General features: G+C 39.5%; 1 non-coding gene across 1 annotated transcript; it reads left to right on the top strand.

Annotated features, from left to right (window-relative positions):
* The first annotated feature begins 9,490 nt into the window (after positions 1-9,490).
* TRNAA-UGC (transfer RNA alanine (anticodon UGC)) lies at positions 9,491-9,562 on the top strand. Its single transcript has one exon. It is a non-coding gene; the product is annotated as a tRNA-Ala (tRNA).
* The last annotated feature ends 1,143 nt before the right edge of the window (positions 9,563-10,705 follow it).

Here is a 10,705-nt window from a genome sequence, read left to right as displayed (position 1 = left end):
AGTCACATTACAGAGATAATAAGCACAGTGATGTCACAGTACAGAGATAATAAACACAGTGATGTCACATTACAGAGATAATACACATAGTGATGTCACAGTATAGAGATAATGCAAATAGTGAGGTCACAGTACAGGGATAATACACATAGTGATGTCACAGTACAGAGATAATACACATAGTGATGTCACAGTACAGGGATAATAAACACAGTGATGTCATATTACAGAGATAATACACCTAGTGGTGTCACAGCACAGAGATAATGCACATAGTGAGGTCACAGTACATAGATTATGCACATAGTGAGGTCACACTACATAGAAAATGCACATAGTGAAGTCACAGTAAAGAGATAATACACATAGTGAGGTCACAGTAGAGAGATAATAAACACAGTGATGTCACATTACAGAGATAATACACATAGTGATGTCACAGTACATAGATAATACACATAGTGATGTCACAGTACATAGATAATGCACATAGTGAGGTCACAGTACATTGATAATGCACAGTGTGGTCACAGTACAGAGATAATGCACATAGTGATGTCACAGTACATAGATAATGCACATAGTGAGGTCACAGTACAGAGATAATGCACATAGTGAGGTCACAGTAGAGAGATAATAAACAGAGTGATGTCACATTACAGAGATAATCCACATAGTGAGGTCACAGTACAGAGATAATAAGCACAGTGATGTCACATTACAGAGATAATACACATAGTGAGGTCACAGTACAGAGATAATAAACACAGTGATGTCACATTACAGAGATAATGCACATAGTGAGGTCACAGTACATAGATAATGCACATAGTGAGATCACAGTAGAGAGTTAATAAACACAGTGATGTCCCATTACAGAGATAATGCACATAGTGAGGTCACAGTAGAGACATAATAAACACAGTGATGTCACACTACAGAGATAATGCACATAGTGATGTCACAGTACATAGATAATGCACATAGTGAAGTCACAGTACAGAGATAATGCACATAGTGAGGTCACAGTACATAGATAATGCACATAGTGAGGTCACAGTACATAGATAATGCACATAGTCATGTCAGAGTACATAGATAATGCACATAGTGATGTCACAGTAGATAGATAATACACATAGTGAGGTCACAGTACATAGATAATGCACATAGTGTGGTCACAGTACAGAAATAATGCACATAGTGATGTCACAGTACATAGATAATGCACATAGTGAGGTCACAGTACAGGGATAATGCACATAGTGATGTCACAGTACAGAGATAATACACATAGTGAGGTCACATTACATAGATAATGCACATAGTGAGGTCACAGTAGAGAAATAATAAACACAGTGATGTCACATTACAGAGATAATCCACATAGTGAGGTTTCAGTACAGAGATAATAAACACAGTGATGTCACATTACAGAGATAATAGACATAGTGATGTCACAGTACAGAGATAATAAACACAGTGATGTCACGTTACAGAGAAAATACACATAGTGATGTCACATTACAGAGATAATACATATAGTGATGTCACAGTACATAGATAATGCACATAGTGATGTCACAGTACATAGATAATGCACATAGTGAGGTCAGAGTACAGAGATAATGCACATAGTGAGGTCACAGTACATAGATAATGCACATAGTGAGGTCACAGTACAGAGATAATGCACATAGTGAGGTCATAGTAGTGAGAAAATAAACACAGTGAAGTCACATTACAGAGATAATACACATAGTGATGTCACAGTACAGAGATAATAAACACAGTGATGTCACATTACAGAGATAATACACATAGTGATGTCACAGTACAGGGATAATAAACACAGTGATGTCATATTACAGAGATAATATACATAGTGATGTCACAGCACAGGGATAATGCACATAGTGAGGTCACAGTACATAGATAATGCACATAGTGAGGTCACAGTACATAGATAATGCAAACAGTGATGTCACAGTACATAGATAATGCACATAGTGAGGTCACAGTACAGAGATAATTCACATAGTGAGGTCACAGTAGAGAGATAATAAACACAGTGATGTCACATTACAGAGATAATCTACATAGTGAGGTCACAGTACAGAGATAATAAGCACAGTGATGTCACATTACAGAGATAATAAACATAGTGAGGTCAGAGTACATAGATAATGCACATAGTGAGGTCACAGTACAGAGATAATGCACATAGTGAGATCACAGTAGAGAGATAATAAACACAGTGATGTTCCATTACAGAGATAATGCACATAGTGAGGTCACAGTAGAGAGATAATAAACACAGTGATGTCACAGTACAGAGATAATGCACATAGTGATGTCACAGTACAGAGATAATGCACATAGTGATGTCACAGTATATAGATAATGCACATAGTGAGGTAACAGTACAAAGATAATGGACATAGTGAGGTCACAGTACATAGATAATGCACATAGTGTGGTCACAGTACAGAGATAATGCGAATAATGATGTCACAGTACATAGATAATGCACATAGTGATGTCACATTACATAGATAATATACATAGTGAGGTCACAGTACATAGATAATGCACATAGTGTGGTCACAGTACAGAGATAATGCACATAGTGATGTCACAGTACATAGATAATGCACATAGTAAGGTCACAGTACATAGATAATGCACACAGTGAGGTCACAGTAGAGAGATAATAAATACAGTGGTGTCACATTACAGAGATAATCCACATAGTGAGGTCACAGTACAGAGATAATAAACACAGTGATGTCACATTACAGAGATAATACACATAGTGAGGTCACAGTACATAGATAATGCACATAGTGAGGTCAGAGTACAGAGATAATGCACATAGTGAGGTCACAGTACAGAGATAATACACATAGTGAGGTCACAGTACATAGATAATGCACATAGTGAGGTCACAGTACAGAGATAATGCACATATTGATGTCACAGTACATAGATAATGCACATAGTGAGGTCACAGTACAGAGATAATGCACATAGTGAGGTCACAATACATAGATAATGCACATAGTGAGGTCACAGTACATAGATAATGCACATAGTGATGTCACAGTACATAGATAATGCACATAGTGAGGTCACAGTAGAGAAATAATAAACACAGTGATGTCACATTACAGAGATAATACACATAGTGATGTCACAGTACATAGATAATGCACATAGTGATGTCACAGTACATAGATAATGCACATAGTGATGTCACAGTACATAGATAATGCACATAGTGATGTCAAAGTACAGAGATAATGCACATAGTGATGTCGCATTACAGAGATAATAAATATAGTTATGTTACGTTACAGAGATAATACACATAGTGAGGTCACAGTACATAGATAATGCACATAGTGATGTCACAGTGCAGAGATAATGCACATAGTGAGGTCACAGTTGAGAGAAAATAAACACAGTGAAGTCACATTACAGAGATAATACACATATTGATGTCACAGTAGAGATAATAAGCACAGTGATGTCACAGTACAGAGATAATAAACACAGTGATGTCACATTACAGAGATAATACACATAGTGATGTCACAGTATAGAGATAATGCAAATAGTGAGGTCACAGTACAGGGATAATACACATAGTGATTTCACAGTACAGAGATAATACACATAGTGATGTCACAGTACAGGGATAATAAACACAGTGATGTCATATTACAGAGATAATACACATAGTGGTGTCACAGCACCGAGATAATGCACATAGTGAGGTCACAGTACATAGATTATGCACATAGTGAGGTCACACTACATAGAAAATGCACATAGTGAAGTCACAGTACAGAGATAATGCACATAGTGAGGTCACAGTAGAGAGATAATAAACACAGTGATGTCACATTACAGAGATAATACACATAGTGATGTCACAGTACATAGATAATGCACATAGTGATGTCACAGTACATAGATAATGCACATAGTGAAGTCACAGTACAGAGATAATGCACATAGTGATGTCACAGTACATAGATAATGCACATAGTGAGGTCACAGTACTGAGATAATGCACATAGTGAGGTCACATTACAGAGATAATCCACATAGTGAGGTCACAGTACAGAGATAATAAGCACAGTGATGTCACATTACAGAGATAATACACATAGTGATGTCACAGTATAGAGATAATGCAAATAGTGAGGTCAGAGTACAGAGATAATGCACTTAGTGAGGTCACAGTACATAGATAATGCACATAGTGAGATCACAGTAGAGAGTTAATAAACACAGTGATGTCCCATTACAGAGATAATGCACATAGTGAGGTCACAGTAGAGAGATAATAAACACAGTGATGTCACAGTACAGAGATAATGCACATAGTGATGTCACAGTACATAGATAATGCACATAGTGAAGTCACAGTACAGAGATAATGCACATAGTGAGGTCACAGTACATAGATAATGCACATTGTGTGGTCACAGCACAGAGATAATGCACATAGTGAGGTCACAGTACATAGATAATGCACATTGTGTGGTCAGAGTACATAGATAATGCACATAGTGATGTCACAGTAGATAGATAATACACATAGTGAGGTCACAGTACATAGATAATGCACATAGTGTGGTCACAGTACAGAAATAATGCACATAGTGATGTCACAGTACATAGATAATGCACATAGTGAGGTCACAGTACAGGGATAATGCACATAGTGATGTCACAGTACAGAGATAATCCACATAGTGATGTCACATTACAGAGATAATACACATAGTGAGGTCACAGTAGAGAGATAATGCACATAGTGATGTCACAGTACATAGATAATGCACATAGTGAGGTCACAGTAGAGAGATAATGCACATAGTGAGGTCACAGTACATAGATAATGCACATAGTGATGTCACAGTACATAGATAATGTACATAGTGAGGTCACAGTACAGAGATAATGCACATAGTGAGGTCACAGTACCTAAATAATGCACATAGTGAGGTCACAGTAGAGAGATAATACACATAGTGAGGTCACAGTACATAGATAATGCACATAGTGATGTCACAGTACATAGATAATGTACATAGTGAGGTCACAGTACAGAGATAATGCACATAGTGAGGTCACAGTACCTAAATAATGCAGATAGTGATGTCACAGTACATAGATAATGCACATAGTGAGGTCACAGTACAGAGATAATACACATAGTGATGTCACAGTACAGAGATAATACACATAGTGAGGTCACAGTACATAAATAATGCACATAGTGAGTTCACAGTACATAGATAATGCACATAGTGAGGTCACAGTACAGAGATAATGCACATAGTGAGGTCACAGTACATAAATAATGCACATAGTGAGGTCACAGTACAGAGATAATGCACATAGTGAGGTCACAGTACAGAGATAATGCACATAGTGAGGTCACAGTACAGAGATAATGCACATAGTGAGGTCACAGTACATAAATAATGCACATAGTGAGGTCACAGTACAGAGATAAAGAACATAGTGAGGTCACAGTACAGAGATAATGCACATAGTGAGGTCACAGTACATAAATAATGCACATAGTGAGGTCACAGTACAGAGATAATGCACATAGTGAGGTCACAGTACAGAGATAATGCACATAGTGAGGTCACAGTACAGAGATAATGCACATAGTGAGGTCACAGTACAGAGATAATGCACATAGTGAGGTCACAGTACATAAATAATGCACATAGTGAGGTCACAGTACATAGATAATGCACATAGTGAGGTCACAGTACAGAGATAATGCACATAGTGAGTGGGTGGGAGCCGGTGGCGCACGTGTCGGCTTTCTTATTTATTGTTATGGGAGTTCCAAAAACAGAGGAGCAAATACAAGGAGGGAGAAGAAATGTATCAGAATGGTCACATGAGAATAAGGAGAAATATAACCGCAGCGCCGGCGTCATGGATCGTCCATCACTTATGTGACCTCCTATCAGTCTCCATCCAGGGGATGTATCTCAGTGGTAGAGCGCATGCATCCATGTCTTGTGATAAATTAGTAAAATCTCTCCAATTATATTCCAGGAACTTTGTTATTTGATTTTGCACTTAGTTCTCCCTTTGTCAGACCTCCATATACTGTCAGACCCCCATACTGTATACTGTTACACTCTGGAGCATTGTTTGCACACATCCCACTTACTTTCTTTTGTCTTTATATTGTTTCTCTCTTTATTCTTTGCATCACACGACCATCCATTATGTAAATGTCATTGATATTCTGTGTGTGTATACCTATCCATCTTATACAGTTATATGAAAAAGTTTGGGCACCCCTATTAATCTTAAGCTTAATGTTTTATAAAAATTGGTGTTTTTGCAACAGCTATTTCAGTTTGATATATGTAATAACTGTTGGACACAGTAATGTTTCTGCCTTGAAATGAGGTTTATTGTACTAACAGAAAATGTGCAATCTGCATTCAAACAAAATTTGACAGTGCATAAGTATGGGCACCCTTATCATTTTCTTGTTTTAAATACTCCTACCTACTTTTTACTGACGTACTAAAACACTTTTTTTGGTTTTGTAACCTAATTGAGCTTTGAACTTCATAGCCAGGTGTATGCAATCATGAGAAAAGCTACTTAAAGTGGCCACTTACAAGTTGTTCTCCTGTTTGAATCTCCTCTGAAGAGTGGCATCATGGGCTCCTCAAAACAACTGTCAAATGATCTGAAAACAAAGATTATTCAACATAGTTGTTCAGGGGAAGGATACAAAAAGCTGTCTCAGAGATTTAACCTGTCAGTTTCCACTGTGAGGAACATAGTAAGGAAATGGAACAACACAGGGACAGTTATTGTTAAGGCCAGAAGTGGCAGGCCAAGAAAAACATCAGAAAGGCAGAGAAGAAGAATGGTGAGATCAGTCAAGGACAATCCTCAGACCACCTCCAGAGAGCTGCAGCATCAACTTGCTGCAGATGGTGTCACTGTGCATCGGTCAACTATGCAACGCACTTTGCACAAGGAGAAGCTGTATGGGAGAGTGATGCGAAAGAAGCCGTTTCTGCAAGCACGCCACAAATAGAGTCGGCTGAGGTATGCAAAAGCACAATTGGAGAAGCCAATTTTTTTTTTGGAAGAAGGTCCTGTGGACTGATGAAACCAAGATTGAGTTGTTTGGTCATACAAAAAGGCATTATGCATGGCGGCAAAAAAACACAGCATTCCGAGAAAAACACTTGCTACCCACAGTAAAATTTGGTGGAGGTTCCATCATGCTTTGGGGCTGTGTGGCCAATGCCGGCGCCAGGAATCTTGTTAAAGTTGAGGGACGCATGGATTCCACTCAGTATCAGCAGATTCTTGACAATAATGTTCAAGAATCAGTGATAAAGTTGAAGTTACGCAGGGGATGGATCTTTCAGCAAGACAATGATCCAAAACACCGCTCCAAATCTACTCAGGCATTCATGCAGAGGAACAATTACAATGTTCTGGAATGGCCATCCCAGTCCCCAGACCTGAATATCATTGAACGTCTGTGGGATCATTTGAAGAGGGCTGTCCATGCTCAGCGACCATCAAACTTAACTGAACTGGAATTGTTTCGTAAAGAGGAATGGTCAAAAATACCTTCATCCAGGATCCAGGAACTCATTAAAAGCTACAGGAAGCGACTAGAGGCTGTTATTTTTGCAAAAGGAGGATCTACTAAATATTAATGTCACTTTTCTGGTGAGGTGCCTATACTTATGCACCTGTCAAATTTTGTTTGAATGCAGATTGCACATTTTCTGTTAGTACAATAAACCTCATTTCAAGGCAGAAACATTACTGTGTCCAACAGTTATTACATATATCAAAATGAAATAGCTGTTGCAAAAACACCAATTTTTAAAAAACATTAAGCTTAAGATTAATAGGGGTGCCCAAACTTTTTATATAACTGTATTTACACTGCTCAAAATAATAAAGGGAGCACTCAAATAACACATCCTAGATCTGAATGAATGAAATCTTCTCATTGAATACTTTGTTCTGTACAAAGTTGAATGTGCTGACAACAAAATCACACAAAAATCATCAATTGAAATCACATTTATTAACCAATGGAGGCCTGGATTTGGAGTCACCCCCAAAATTAAAGTGGAATAACACACTACATGCTGATCCAACTCTGATGTAATGTCCTTAAAACAAGTCAAAATGAGGCTCAGTATTGTGTGTGACCTCCACGTGCCTGTATGACCTCCCTACAACGCCTGGGCATGCTCCTGATGAGGCTGAGTATTGTGTGTGACCTCCACGTGCCTGTATGACCTCCCTACAACGCCTGGGCATGCTCCTGATGAGGCTGAGTATTGTGTGTGGCCTCCACGTGCCTGTATGACCTCCCTACAACGCCTGGGCATGCTCCTGATGAGGCTGAGTATTGTGTGTGGCCTCCATGTGCCTGTATGACCTCCCTACAACGCCTGGGCATGCTCCTGATGAGGCTGAGTATTGTGTGTGGCCTCCACGTGCCTGTATGACCTCCCTACAACGCCTGGGCATGCTCCTGATGAGGCTGAGTATTGTGTGTGGCCTCCATGTGCCTGTATGACCTCCCTACAACGCCTGGGCATGCTCCTGATGAGGTTGCGGATGGTCTCCTGTGGGATCTCCTCCCAGACCTGGACTAAAGCATCCGCCAACTCCTGGACAGTCTGTGGTGCAACGTGACGTTGGTGGATGGAGCGAGACATGATGTCCCAGATGTGCTCAATCGGATTCAGGGCTGGGGAACGGGCGGCCAGTCCATAGCTTCAATGCCTTCATCTTGCAGGAACTGCTGACACACTCCAGCCACATGAGGTCTGGCATTGTCCTGCATTAGGAGGAACCCAGGGCCAACCTCACCAGCATATGGTCTCACAAGAGGTCTGAGGATCTCATCTCGGTACCTAATGGCAGTCAGACTACCTCGGCGAGCACATGGAGGGCTGTGCTGCGGGCTGGTATGTTTATGCACAATCACCAGGGACCTTCCCAGCCTGATAATATCAGCTCTCAGTTGTCTGCTTTAATTAACTTTGCTGGTTACATGGGGGGATACACCACGTCATTTTTTTTTGTTTGTTTTTTTATTTAATCATTAAAAGCTGCCTGATAAGCTCCACAGGGTGCAAAGTTATTATATGTTGGGTGGTTGTGCAATTATTTGTCTATATGTCTGTTCCTATGTCTAAATGTCTCTCTGTACGTCTGTTGGTCAATATATCTGTCTATCTATCTACTCAATCTATCTCCATTATCTATCTCCATGTCATTTATTGCTGTCTAAAAACGCTAGAAAAATGCAGGAAAAAAAGCACGTTTTTGCCGCTGCGTTTTTCCTGCCAAGAGATGTGGAAATGCTGCAGAAATTTCTGCTTTCAAATAAGTGTGAACATACCCTTAGGGTTTTGCATATGAGCATAACACACATGCAGGGGATGTAGCTCAGTGGTAGAGCGCATGCTTTGCATGTATGAGGCCCCAGGTTCAGTCCCCGGCATCTCCATTGTCATGTATTCCACAGAGATCACTCTATATCTCACCATGCTGTCACTGTGTCAGGATTTCATCAGGGATTCCAACATATGGAATATATGTTAATGCCCTCTGTACAGTCACTGTCAGCTTCACAATAGCCCAATTATTAATATTACTCGCTGCCACCACCGGCTGAGTTTGAAATATAGTACAAGGCCTTGCCTGGCCAAACGCCTGCATTCTGGTAGTGTATGGCTTCTGGGAAGGGAACGATTACAGGACAAAAGAAACAGAACGATTAGACTTTATATTTAATCCAAATGGGAGGCAGTGTTTAGGAAAACTATACAAAAATGTTTACAAAAGGAGACAATTCAATACATTAATAGTTACACCAAATAATAAGGATTAAAGAAGAGACTTACTATAAGATCGCTGAGACGATTCAATATAGGTGGATTTGATTTGAACGTTATCGAATATGACCCGTTGCTTATAGTATCTATACCCCCCAGCCAACTATTTTATGCTGAAGGGAGAGACCCCCCTGGGATGACGTCACAGGGACTGGGCTCTAGCCTGCACATTTTATTAAAAACTTCTGGGATAACTCATCGCTCGTTGATCCCAGAATCCCAAAAGTGATACCATATTTCTATTATGATTTTACCTTCATTTAAGGACCACACACTGCATAGTTGCGACCTGCTATCCTAGTGCTTTAGTGCTACAGCTCCATGGAGGGGTTTGATAAAATATGCATAGCGTTATGTGATATTTCAGTTTTTCTTTTTTAATAATTTTGCAAAAATTTCTACATTTCAGTTTTTTTTCAGTCAACATGGGGTGCAGAGTGTACTTTAATGAGGAAAAAATGAACTTTTTAGAGTTTACCAAATGGCTGCAATGAAACAAAGAGTGAAACATTTAAAGGGGTCTGAATACTTTCCGTATCCAATGTATTGCTCCATACAGTATGGGCCCCATATAATGCTCCATACAGTATGGCCCCATATAATGCTCAATATAGTATGGGCCCCATATAATGCTCCATACAGTATGGCCCCATATAATGCTCAATATAGTATGGCCCCATATAATGCTCCATACAGTATGGCCCCATGTAATGCTCCATACAGAAAAAAAATAATAATCAAATACTTCCCTCTCC

Source organism: Phyllobates terribilis, unplaced genomic scaffold (genome assembly GCF_046119375.1).
Source record: "Phyllobates terribilis strain yellow unplaced genomic scaffold, ASM4611937v1 Scaffold_517__1_contigs__length_1237599, whole genome shotgun sequence".
Taxonomy (NCBI): domain Eukaryota; kingdom Metazoa; phylum Chordata; class Amphibia; order Anura; family Dendrobatidae; genus Phyllobates; species Phyllobates terribilis.
This window is presented reverse-complemented; position numbering and strand designations above follow the sequence as displayed.